Here is a 12,844-nt window from a genome sequence, read left to right on the forward strand (position 1 = left end):
AGACAAGAGAGGTGTTTTAGACAATTGTCACTGTAGTATGTGGAAAGTGTGAACATGCAGTGCGTTCCCCAACTGGGGGGGTGTAGCTCAGTGGTAGAGCATTTGACTGCAGATCAAGAGGTCCCCAGTTCAAATCTGGGTGCCCCCTTTACACGTGAGCAGTGCATCGAGGATCTGCCGTTTACCCCTCTGCACAGGGAACACCTTGGAAGGGGTGTTTTCTTCCCGCATTCAACGACCACGGCAAAGTTCCTTCTGTGATGAACAGCTGAAGGACACGAAGATCCGTGTTGCCTCGTGAGATGTTGCAATGTAGCACTGCAGTGCCGAAACGAGAGCTTGAAAGCCTTGCATGTGCATTCGTTCAGAGCTGATGTCAGTTCGGAGGGCATTTGCGCAATAACTTACGTCCATTTAAACTCTGCCACTCAGCCATTTCCATTGCCGATGCAAATGCTATTGAAGTCAGACAGTCATTTTGGAAATAGGTTTCACATACAAAACATCTCTGCTGCACGTAAACTGTTGAAAGGCGCAGACAAGAGAGGTGTTTTAGACAATTGTCACTGTAGTATGTGGAAAGTGTGAACATGCAGTGCGTTGGGCACATGGGGGGGTGTAGCTCAGTGGTAGAGCATTTGACTGCAGATCAAGAGGTCCCCAGTTCAAATCTGGGTGCCCCCTTTACACGTGAGCAGTGCATCGAGGATCTGCCGTTTCCCCTCTGCACAGGGAACTCCTTGGAAGGGGTGTTTTCTTCCCGCATTCAACGACCACGGCAAAGTTCCTTCTGTGATGAACAGCTGAAGGACACGAAGATCCGTGTTGCCTCGTGAGATGTTGCAATGTAGCACTGCAGTGCCGAAACGAGAGCTTGAAAGCCTTGCATGTGCATTCGTTCAGAGCTGATGTCAGTTCGGAGGGCATTTGCGCAATAACTTACGTCCAATTAAACTCTGCCACTCAGCCATTTCCATTGCCGATGCAAATGCTATTGAAGTCAGACAGTCATTTTGGAAATAGGTTTCACATACAAAACATCTCTGCTGCACGTAAACTGTTGAAAGGCGCAGACAAGAGAGGTGTTTTAGACAATTGTCACTGTAGTATGTGGAAAGTGTGAACATGCAGTGCGTTGGGCACATGGGGGGTGTAGCTCAGTGGTAGAGCATTTGACTGCAGATCAAGAGGTCCCCAGTTCAAATCTGGGTGCCCCCTTTGCACGTGAGCAGTGCATCGAGGATCTGCCGTTTACCCCCTCTGCACAGGGAACACCTGGGAAGGGGTGTTTTCTTCCCGCATTCAACGACCCCGGCAAAGTTCCTTCTGTGATGAACAGCTGAAGGACACGAAGATCCGTGTTGCCTCGTGAGATGTTGCAATGTAGCACGGCAGTGCCGAAACCAGAGCTTGAAAGCCTAGCATGTGCATTCGTTCAGAGCTGATGTCAGTTCGGCGGGCATTTGCGCAATAACTTACGTCCATTTAAACTCTGCCACTCAGCCATTTCCATTGCCGATGCAAATGCTATTGAAGTCAGACAGTCATATTGGAAATAGGTTTCACATACAAAACATCTCTGCTGCACGTAAACTGTTGAAAGGCGCAGACAAGAGAGGTGTTTTAGACAATTGTCACTGTAGTATGTGGAAAGTGTGAACATGCAGTGCGTTGGGCCCATGGGGGGTGTAGCTCAGTGGTAGAGCATTTGACTGCAGATCAAGAGGTCCCCAGTTTAAATCTGGGTGCCCCCTTTACACGTGAGCAGTGCACCGAGGATCTGCCGTTCACCCCTCTGCACCGGGAACTCCTTGGAAGGGGTGTTTTCTTCCCGCATTCAACGACCACGGCAAAGTTCCTTCTGTGATGAACAGCTGAAGGACACGAAGATCCGTGTTGCCTCGTGAGATGTTGCAATGTAGCACTGCAGTGCCGAAACGAGAGCTTGAAAGCCTTGCATGTGCATTCGTTCAGAGCTGATGTCAGTTCGGAGGGCATTTGCGCAATAACTTACGTCCATTTAAACTCTGCCACTCAGCCATTTCCATTGCCGATGCAAATGCTATTGAAGTCAGACAGTCATTTTGGAAATAGGTTTCACATACAAAACATCTCTGCTGCACGTAAACTGTTGAAAGGCGCCGACAAGAGAGGTGTTTTAGACAATTGTCACTGTAGTATGTGGAAAGTGTGAACATGCAGAGCGTTGGGCGCATGGGGGGGTGTAGCTCAGTGGTAGAGCATTTGACTGCAGATCAAGAGGTCCCCAGTTCAAATCTGGGTGCCCCCTTTACACGTGAGCAGTGCATCGAGGATCTGCCGTTCACCCCTCTGCACCGGGAACTCCTTGGAAGGGGTGTTTTCTTCCCGCATTCAACGACCACGGCAAAGTTCCTTCTGTGATGAACAGCTGAAGGACACGAAGATCCGTGTTGCCTCGTGAGATGTTGCGATGTTGCAATGTAGCACTGCAGTGCCGAAACGAGAGCTTGAAAGCCTTGCATGTGCATTCGTTCAGAGCTGATGTCAGTTCGGAGGGCATTTGCGCAATAACTTAGGTCCAATTAAACTCTGCCACTCAGCCATTTCCATTGCCGATGCAAATGCTATTGAAGTCAGACAGTCATTTTGGAAATAGGTTTCACATACAAAACATCTCTGCTGCACGTAAACTGTTGAAAGGCGCAGACAAGAGAGGTGTTTTAGACAATTGTCACTGTAGTATGTGGAAAGTGTGAGCATGCAACGTGTTTCCGCCTTGGGGGTGTAGCTCAGTGGTAGAGCATTTGACTGCAGATCAAGAGGTCCCCAGTTCAAATCTGGGTGCCCCCTTTACACGTGAGCAGTGCATCGAGGATCTGCCGTTACCCCTCTGCACAGGGAACACCTGGGAAGGGGTGTTTTCTTCCCGCATTCAACGACCACGGCAAAGTTCCTTCTGTGATGAACAGCTGAAGGACTCGAAGATCCGTGTTGCGTCGTGAGATGTTGCAATGTAGCACTGCAGTGCCGAAACGAGAGCTTGAAAGCCTTGCATGTGCATTCGTTCAGAGCTGATGTCAGTTCGGAGCGCATTTGCGCAATAACTTACGTCCATTTAAACTCTGCCACTCAGCCATTTCCATTGCCGATGCAAATGCTATTGAAGTCAGACAGTCATTTTGGAAATAGGTTTCACATACAAAACATCTCTGCTGCACGTAAACTGTTGGAACGCGCAGACAAGAGAGGTGTTTTAGACAATTGTCACTGTAGTATGTGGAAAGTGTGAACATGCAGTGCGTTGGGCACCTGGGGGGTGTAGCTCAGTGGTAGAGCATTTGACTGCAGATCAAGAGGTCCCCAGTTCAAATCTGGGTGCCCCCTTTACACGTGAGCAGTGCATCGAGGATCTGCCGTTCGCCCCTCTGCACCGGGAACTCCTTGGAAGGGGTGTTTTCTTCCCGCATTCAACGACCACGGCAAAGTTCCTTCTGTGATGAACAGCTGAAGGACACGAAGATCCGTGTTGCCTCGTGAGATGTTGCAATGTAGCACTGCAGTGCCGAAACGAGAGCTTGAAAGCCTTGCATGTGCATTCGTTCAGAGCTGATGTCAGTTCGTAGGGCATTTGCGCAATAACTTACGTCCAATTAAACTCTGCCACTCAGCCATTTCCATTGCCGATGCAAATGCTATTGAAGTCAGACAGTCATTTTGGAAATAGGTTTCACATACAAAACATCTCTGCTGCACGTAAACTGTTGAAAGGCGCAGACAAGAGAGGTGTTTTAGACAATTGTCACTGTAGTATGTGGAAAGTGTGAACATGCAGTGCGTTGGGCACATGGGGGGGTGTAGCCAGTGGTAGAGCATTTGACTGCAGATCAAGAGGTCCTCAGTTCAAATCTGGGTGCCCCCTTTACACGTGAGCAGTGCATCGAGGATCTGCCGTTTACCCCTCTGCACAGGGAACACCTTGGAAGGGGTGTTTTCTTCCCGCATTCAACGACCACGGCAAAGTTCCTTCTGTGATGAACAGCTGAAGGACACGAAGATCCGTGTTGCCTCGTGAGATGTTGCAATGTAGCACTGCAGTGCCGAAACGAGAGCTTGAAAGCCTTGCATGTGCATTCGTTCAGAGCTGATGTCAGTTCGGAGGGCATTTGCGCAATAATTTACATCCATTTAAACTCTGCCACTCAGCCATTTCCATTGCCGATGCAAATGCTATTGAAGTCAGACAGTCATTTTGGAAATAGGTTTCACATACAAAACATCTCTGCTGCACGTAAACTGTTGAAAGGCGCAGACAAGAGAGGTGTTTTAGACAATTGTCACTGTAGTATGTGGAAAGTGTGAACATGCAGTGCGTTGGGCACATGGGGGGTGTAGCTCAGTGGTAGAGCATTTGACTGCAGATCAAGAGGTCCCCAGTTCAAATCTGGGTGCCCCTTTACACGTGAGCAGTGCATCGAGGATCTGCCGTTTACCCCTCTGCACAGGGAACACCTGGGAAGGGGTGTTTTCTTCCCGCATTCAACGACCACGGCAAAGTTCCTTCTGTGATGAACAGCTGAAGGACACGAAGATCCGTGTTGCCTCGTGAGATGTTGCAATGTAGCACGGCAGTGCCGAAACCAGAGCTTGAAAGCCTTGCATGTGCATTCGTTCAGAGCTGATGTCAGTTCGGAGGGCATTTGCGCAATAACTTACGTCCATTTAAACTCTGCCACTCAGCCATTTCCATTGCCGATGCAAATGCTATTCAAGTCAGACAGTCATTTTGGAAATAGGTTTCACATACAAAACATCTCTGCTGCACGTAAACTGTTGAAAGGCGCAGACAAGAGAGGTGTTTTAGACATTTGTCACTGTAGTATGTGGAAAGTGTGAACATGCAGTGCGTTGGGCACCTGGGGGGTGTAGCTCTGTGGTAGAGCATTTGACTGCAGATCAAGAGGTCCCCAGTTCAAATCTGGGTGCCCCCTTTACACGTGAGCAGTGAATCGAGGATCTGCCGTTTACCCCTCTGCACAGGGAACACCTTGGAAGGGGTGTTTTCTTCCCGCATTCAACGACCACGGCAAAGTTCCTTCTGTGATGAACAGCTGAAGGACACGAAGATCCGTGTTGCGTCGTGAGATGTTGCAATGTAGCACTGCAGTGCCGAAACGAGAGCTTGAAAGCCTTGAATGTGCATTCGTTCAGAGCTGATGTCAGTTCGGAGCGCATTTGCGCAATAACTTACGTCCATTTAAACTCTGCCACTCAGCCATTTCCATTGCCGATGCAAATGCTATTGAAGTCAGACAGTCATTTTGGAAATAGGTTTCACATACAAAACATCTCTGCTGCACGTAAACTGTTGGAACGCGCAGACAAGAGAGGTGTTTTCGACAATTGTCACTGTAGTATGTGGAAAGTGTGAACATGCCGTGCCTTGGGCACATGGGGGGGTGTAGCCAAGTGGTAGAGCATTTGACTGCAGATCAAGAGGTCCCAGTTCAAATCTGGGTGCCCCCTTTACACGTGAGCAGTGCATCGAGGATCTGCCGTTTACCCCTCTGCACAGGGAACACCGTGGAAGGGGTGTTTTCTTCCCGCATTCAACGACCACGGCAAAGTTCCTTCTGTGATGAACAGCTGAAGGACACGAAGATCCGTGTTGCGTCATGAGATGTTGCAATGTAGCACTGCAGTGCCGAAACGAGAGCTTGAAAGCCTTGCACGTGCATTCGTTTAGAGCTGATGTCAGTTCGGAGGGCATTTGCGCAATAACTTACATCCATTTAAACTCTGCCACTCAGCCATTTCCATTGCCGATGCAAATGCTATTGAAGTCAGACAGTCATTTTGGAAATAGGTTTCACATACAAAACATCTCTGCTGCACGTAAACTGTTGAAAGGCGCAGACAAGAGAGGTGTTTAAGACAATTGTCACTGTAGTATGTGCAAAGTGTGAACATGCAGTGCGTTGGGCCCATGGGGGGGTGTAGCTCAGTGGTAGAGCATTTGACTGCAAATCAAGAGGTCCCCAGTTTAAATCTGGGTGTCACCTTTACACGTGAGCAGTGCATCGAGGATCTGCCGTTCACCCCTCTGCACCGGGAACTCCTTGGAAGGGGTGTTTTCTTCCCGCATTCAACGACCACGGCAAAGTTCCTTCTGTGATGAACAGCTGAAGGACACGAAGATCCGTGTTGCCTCGTGAGATGTTGCGATGTTGCAATGTAGCACTGCAGTGCCGAAACGAGAGCTTGAAAGCCTTGCATGTGCATTCGTTCAGAGCTGATGTCAGTTCGGAGGGCATTTGCGCAATAACTTAGGTCCAATTAAACTCTGCCACTCAGCCATTTCCATTGCCGATGCAAATGCTATTGAAGTCAGACAGTCATTTTGGAAATAGGTTTCACATACAAAACATCTCTGCTGCACGTAAACTGTTGAAAGGCGCAGACAAGAGAGGTGTTTTAGACAATTGTCACTGTAGTATGTGGAAAGTGTGAACATGCAGTGCGTTCCCCAACTGGGGGGTGTAGCTCTGTGGTAGAGCATTTGACTGCAGATCAAGAGGTCCCCAGTTCAAATCTGGGTGCCCCCTTTACACGTGAGCAGTGAATCGAGGATCTGCCGTTTACCCCTCTGCACAGGGAACACCTTGGAAGGGGTGTTTTCTTCCCGCATTCAACGACCACGGCAAAGTTCCTTCTGTGATGAACAGCTGAAGGACACGAAGATCCGTGTTGCGTCGTGAGATGTTGCAATGTAGCACTGCAGTGCCGAAACGAGAGCTTGAAAGCCTTGAATGTGCATTCGTTCAGAGCTGATGTCAGTTCGGAGCGCATTTGCGCAATAACTTACGTCCATTTAAACTCTGCCACTCAGCCATTTCCATTGCCGATGCAAATGCTATTGAAGTCAGACAGTCATTTTGGAAATAGGTTTCACATACAAAACATCTCTGCTGCACGTAAACTGTTGGAACGCGCAGACAAGAGAGGTGTTTTCGACAATTGTCACTGTAGTATGTGGAAAGTGTGAACATGCCGTGCCTTGGGCACATGGGGGGGGTGTAGCCAAGTGGTAGAGCATTTGACTGCAGATCAAGAGGTTCTCAGTTCAAATCTGGGTGCCCCCTTTACACGTGAGCAGTGCATCGAGGATCTGCCGTTTACCCCTCTGCACAGGGAACACCGTGGAAGGGGTGTTTTCTTCCCGCATTCAACGACCACGGCAAAGTTCCTTCTGTGATGAACAGCTGAAGGACACGAAGATCCGTGTTGCGTCATGAGATGTTGCAATGTAGCACTGCAGTGCCGAAACGAGAGCTTGAAAGCCTTGCACGTGCATTCGTTTAGAGCTGATGTCAGTTCGGAGGGCATTTGCGCAATAACTTACATCCATTTAAACTCTGCCACTCAGCCATTTCCATTGCCGATGCAAATGCTATTGAAGTCAGACAGTCATTTTGGAAATAGGTTTCACATACAAAACATCTCTGCTGCACGTAAACTGTTGAAAGGCGCAGACAAGAGAGGTGTTTAAGACAATTGTCACTGTAGTATGTGCAAAGTGTGAACATGCAGTGCGTTGGGCCCATGGGGGGGTGTAGCTCAGTGGTAGAGCATTTGACTGCAAATCAAGAGGTCCCCAGTTTAAATCTGGGTGTCACCTTTACACGTGAGCAGTGCATCGAGGATCTGCCGTTCACCCCTCTGCACCGGGAACTCCTTGGAAGGGGTGTTTTCTTCCCGCATTCAACGACCACGGCAAAGTTCCTTCTGTGATGAACAGCTGAAGGACACGAAGATCCGTGTTGCCTCGTGAGATGTTGCGATGTTGCAATGTAGCACTGCAGTGCCGAAACGAGAGCTTGAAAGCCTTGCATGTGCATTCGTTCAGAGCTGATGTCAGTTCGGAGGGCATTTGCGCAATAACTTAGGTCCAATTAAACTCTGCCACTCAGCCATTTCCATTGCCGATGCAAATGCTATTGAAGTCAGACAGTCATTTTGGAAATAGGTTTCACATACAAAACATCTCTGCTGCACGTAAACTGTTGAAAGGCGCAGACAAGAGAGGTGTTTTAGACAATTGTCACTGTAGTATGTGGAAAGTGTGAACATGCAGTGCGTTGGGCACCTGGGGGGTGTAGCTCAGTGGTACAGCGTTTGACTGCAGATCAAGAGGTCCCCAGTTCAAATCTGGGTGCCCCCTTTACACGTGAGCAGTGCATCGAGGATCTGCCGTTCGCCCCTCTGCACCGGGAACTCCTTGGAAGGGGTGTTTTCTTCCCGCATTCAACGACCACGGCAAAGTTCCTTCTGTGATGAACAGCTGAAGGACACGAAGATCCGTGTTGCCTCGTGAGATGTTGCAATGTAGCACTGCAGTGCCGAAACGAGAGCTTGAAAGCCTTGCATGTGCATTCGTTCAGAGCTGATGTCAGTTCGTAGGGCATTTGCGCAATAACTTACGTCCAATTAAACTCTGCCACTCAGCCATTTCCATTGCCGATGCAAATGCTATTGAAGTCAGACAGTCATTTTGGAAATAGGTTTCACATACAAAACATCTCTGCTGCACGTAAACTGTTGAAAGGCGCAGACAAGAGAGGTGTTTTAGACAATTGTCACTGTAGTATGTGGAAAGTGTGAACATGCAGTGCGTTGGGCACATGGGGGGGTGTAGCTCAGTGGTAGAGCATTTGACTGCAGATCAAGAGGTCCCCAGTTCAAATCTGGGTGCCCCCTTTACACGTGAGCAGTGCATCGAGGATCTGCCGTTCGCCCCTCTGCACCGGGAACTCCTTGGAAGGGGTGTTTTCTTCCCGCATTCAACGACCACGGCAAAGTTCCTTCTGTGATGAACAGCTGAAGGACACGAAGATCCGTGTTGCCTCGTGAGATGTTGCAATGTAGCACTGCAGTGCCGAAACGAGAGCTTGAAAGCCTTGCATGTGCATTCGTTCAGAGCTGATGTCAGTTCGTAGGGCATTTGCGCAATAACTTACGTCCAATTAAACTCTGCCACTCAGCCATTTCCATTGCCGATGCAAATGCTATTGAAGTCAGACAGTCATTTTGGAAATAGGTTTCACATACAAAACATCTCTGCTGCACGTAAACTGTTGAAAGGCGCAGACAAGAGAGGTGTTTTAGACAATTGTCACTGTAGTATGTGGAAAGTGTGAACATGCAGTGCGTTGGGCACATGGGGGGTGTAGCTCAGTGGTAGAGCATTTGACTGCAGATCAAGAGGTCCTCAGTTCAAATCTGGGTGCCACCTTTACACGTGAGCAGTGCATCGAGGATCTGCCGTTTACCCCTCTGCACAGGGAACACCTTGGAAGGGGTGTTTTCTTCCCGCATTCAACGACCACGGCAAAGTTCCTTCTGTGATGAACAGCTGAAGGACACGAAGATCCGTGTTGCCTCGTGAGATGTTGCAATGTAGCACGGCAGTGCCGAAACCAGAGCTTGAAAGCCTTGCATGTGCATTCGTTCAGAGCTGATGTCAGTTCGGAGGGCATTTGCGCAATAACTTACGTCCATTTAAACTCTGCCACTCAGCCATTTCCATTGCCGATGCAAATGCTATTCAAGTCAGACAGTCATTTTGGAAATAGGTTTCACATACAAAACATCTCTGCTGCACGTAAACTGTTGAAAGGCGCAGACAAGAGAGGTGTTTTAGACAATTGTCACTGTAGTATGTGGAAAGTGTGAACATGCAGTGCGTTCCCCAACTGGGGGGTGTAGCTCTGTGGTAGAGCATTTGACTGCAGATCAAGAGGTCCCCAGTTCAAATCTGGGTGCCCCCTTTACACGTGAGCAGTGAATCGAGGATCTGCCGTTTACCCCTCTGCACAGGGAACACCTTGGAAGGGGTGTTTTCTTCCCGCATTCAACGACCACGGCAAAGTTCCTTCTGTGATGAACAGCTGAAGGACACGAAGATCCGTGTTGCCTCGTGAGATGTTGCAATGTAGCACTGCAGTGCCGAAACGAGAGCTTGAAAGCCTTGCATGTGCATTCGTTCAGAGCTGATGTCAGTTCGGAGCGCATTTGCGCAATAACTTACGTCCATTTAAACTCTGCCACTCAGCCATTTCCATTGCCGATGCAAATGCTATTGAAGTCAGACAGTCATTTTGGAAATAGGTTTCACATACAAAACATCTCTGCTGCACGTAAACTGTTGGAACGCGCAGACAAGAGAGGTGTTTTCGACAATTGTCACTGTAGTATGTGGAAAGTGTGAACATGCCGTGCCTTGGGCACATGGGGGGGGTGTAGCCAAGTGGTAGAGCATTTGACTGCAGATCAAGAGGTCCTCAGTTCAAATCTGGGTGCCCCCTTTACACGTGAGCAGTGCATCGAGGATCTGCCGTTTTCCCCTCTGCACAGGGAACACCTTGGAAGGGGTGTTTTCTTCCCGCATTCAACGACCACGGCAAAGTTCCTTCTGTGATGAACAGCTGAAGGACACGAAGATCCGTGTTGCGTCGTGAGATGTTGCAATGTAGCACTGCAGTGCCGAAACGAGAGCTTGAAAGCCTTGCACGTGCATTCGTTCAGAGCTGATGTCAGTTCGGAGGGCATTTGCGCAATAACTTACATCCATTTAAACTCTGCCACTCAGCCATTTCCATTGCCGATGCAAATGCTATTGAAGTCAGACAGTCATTTTGGAAATAGGTTTCACATACAAAACATCTCTGCTGCACGTAAACTGTTGAAAGGCGCAGACAAGAGAGGTGTTTTAGACAATTGTCACTGTAGTATGTGGAAAGTGTGAACATGCAGTGCGTTGGGCCCATGGGGGGGTGTAGCTCAGTGGTAGAGCATTTGACTGCAAATCAAGAGGTCCCCAGTTTAAATCTGGGTGTCACCTTTACACGTGAGCAGTGCATCGAGGATCTGCCGTTCACCCCTCTGCACCGGGAACTCCTTGGAAGGGGTGTTTTCTTCCCGCATTCAACGACCACGGCAAAGTTCCTTCTGTGATGAACAGCTGAAGGACACGAAGATCCGTGTTGCCTCGTGAGATGTTGCGATGTTGCAATGTAGCACTGCAGTGCCGAAACGAGAGCTTGAAAGCCTTGCATGTGCATTCGTTCAGAGCTGATGTCAGTTCGGAGGGCATTTGCGCAATAACTTAGGTCCAATTAAACTCTGCCACTCAGCCATTTCCATTGCCGATGCAAATGCTATTGAAGTCAGACAGTCATTTTGGAAATAGGTTTCACATACAAAACATCTCTGCTGCACGTAAACTGTTGAAAGGCGCAGACAAGAGAGGTGTTTTAGACAATTGTCACTGTAGTATGTGGAAAGTGTAAACATGCAGTGCGTTGCGCGCCTGGGGGGTGTAGCTCAGTGGTAGAGCATTTGACTGCAGATCAAGAGGTCCCCAGTTCAAATCTGGGTGCCCCCTTTACACGTGAGCAGTGCATCGAGGATCTGCCGTTCGCCCCTCTGCACCGGGAACTCCTTGGAAGGGGTGTTTTCATCCCGCATTCAACGACCACGGCAAAGTTCCTTCTGTGATGAACAGCTGAAGGACACGAAGATCCGTGTTGCCTCGTGAGATGTTGCAATGTAGCACTGCAGTGCCGAAACGAGAGCTTGAAAGCCTTGCATGTGCATTCGTTCAGAGCTGATGTCAGTTCGTAGGGCATTTGCGCAATAACTTACGTCCAATTAAACTCTGCCACTCAGCCATTTCCATTGCCGATGCAAATGCTATTGAAGTCAGACAGTCATTTTGGAAATAGGTTTCACATACAAAACATCTCTGCTGCACGTAAACTGTTGAAAGGCGCAGACAAGAGAGGTGTTTTAGACAATTGTCACTGTAGTATGTGGAAAGTGTGAACATGCAGTGCGTTGGGCACATGGGGGGGTGTAGCTCAGTGGTAGAGCATTTGACTGCAGATCAAGAGGTCCCCAGTTCAAATCTGGGTGCCCCCTTTGCACGTGAGCAGTGCATCGAGGATCTGCCGTTTACCCCTCTGCACAGGGAACACCTGGGAAGGGGTGTTTTCTTCCCGCATTCAACGACCACGGCAAAGTTCCTTCTGTGATGAACAGCTGAAGGACACGAAGATCCGTGTTGCCTCGTGAGATGTTGCAATGTAGCACGGCAGTGCCGAAACCAGAGCTTGAAAGCCTAGCATGTGCATTCGTTCAGAGCTGATGTCAGTTCGGCGGGCATTTGCGCAATAACTTACGTCCATTTAAACTCTGCCACTCAGCCATTTCCATTGCCGATGCAAATGCTATTGAAGTCAGACAGTCATTTTGGAAATAGGTTTCACATACAAAACATCTCTGCTGCACGTAAACTGTTGAAAGGCGCAGACAAGAGAGGTGTTTAAGACAATTGTCACTGTAGTATGTGCAAAGTGTGAACATGCAGTGCGTTGGGCCCATGGGGGGGTGTAGCTCAGTGGTAGAGCATTTGACTGCAAATCAAGAAGTCCCCAGTTTAAATCTGGGTGCCCCCTTTACACGTGAGCAGTGCACCGAGGATCTGCCGTTCACCCCTCTGCACCGGGAACTCCTTGGAAGGGGTGTTTTCTTCCCGCATTCAACGACCACGGCAAAGTTCCTTCTGTGATGAACAGCTGAAGGACACGAAGATCCGTGTTGCCTCGTGAGATGTTGCAATGTAGCACTGCAGTGCCGAAACGAGAGCTTGAAAGCCTTGCATGTGCATTCGTTCAGAGCTGATGTCAGTTCGGAGGGCATTTGCGCAATAACTTACGTCCATTTAAACTCTGCCACTCAGCCATTTCCATTGCCGATGCAAATGCTATTGAAGTCAGACAGTCATTTTGGAAATAGGTTTCACATA

General features: G+C 48.9%; 8 non-coding genes across 8 annotated transcripts; all 8 read left to right on the plus strand.

Moving 5' to 3' along the window:
• Positions 1-612: 612 nt before the first annotated feature.
• trnac-gca (transfer RNA cysteine (anticodon GCA)) lies at positions 613-684 on the plus strand. Its single transcript has one exon. It is a non-coding gene; the product is annotated as a tRNA-Cys (tRNA).
• A 462-nt stretch (positions 685-1,146) lies between these two features.
• trnac-gca (transfer RNA cysteine (anticodon GCA)) lies at positions 1,147-1,218 on the plus strand. The gene has a single exon. It is a non-coding gene; the product is annotated as a tRNA-Cys (tRNA).
• A 1,000-nt stretch (positions 1,219-2,218) lies between these two features.
• On the plus strand, positions 2,219-2,290 carry trnac-gca (transfer RNA cysteine (anticodon GCA)). The gene has a single exon. It is a non-coding gene; the product is annotated as a tRNA-Cys (tRNA).
• A 470-nt stretch (positions 2,291-2,760) lies between these two features.
• Positions 2,761-2,832, plus strand: trnac-gca (transfer RNA cysteine (anticodon GCA)). The gene has a single exon. It is a non-coding gene; the product is annotated as a tRNA-Cys (tRNA).
• A 462-nt stretch (positions 2,833-3,294) lies between these two features.
• On the plus strand, positions 3,295-3,366 carry trnac-gca (transfer RNA cysteine (anticodon GCA)). Its single transcript has one exon. It is a non-coding gene; the product is annotated as a tRNA-Cys (tRNA).
• A 5,298-nt stretch (positions 3,367-8,664) lies between these two features.
• On the plus strand, positions 8,665-8,736 carry trnac-gca (transfer RNA cysteine (anticodon GCA)). The gene has a single exon. It is a non-coding gene; the product is annotated as a tRNA-Cys (tRNA).
• Positions 8,737-11,350: 2,614 nt separating this feature from the next.
• trnac-gca (transfer RNA cysteine (anticodon GCA)) lies at positions 11,351-11,422 on the plus strand. The gene has a single exon. It is a non-coding gene; the product is annotated as a tRNA-Cys (tRNA).
• Positions 11,423-11,886: 464 nt separating this feature from the next.
• On the plus strand, positions 11,887-11,958 carry trnac-gca (transfer RNA cysteine (anticodon GCA)). The gene has a single exon. It is a non-coding gene; the product is annotated as a tRNA-Cys (tRNA).
• The last annotated feature ends 886 nt before the right edge of the window (positions 11,959-12,844 follow it).

Source organism: Hemiscyllium ocellatum, chromosome 32 (assembly GCF_020745735.1).
Source record: "Hemiscyllium ocellatum isolate sHemOce1 chromosome 32, sHemOce1.pat.X.cur, whole genome shotgun sequence".
In the NCBI taxonomy this organism is placed as follows: domain Eukaryota; kingdom Metazoa; phylum Chordata; class Chondrichthyes; order Orectolobiformes; family Hemiscylliidae; genus Hemiscyllium; species Hemiscyllium ocellatum.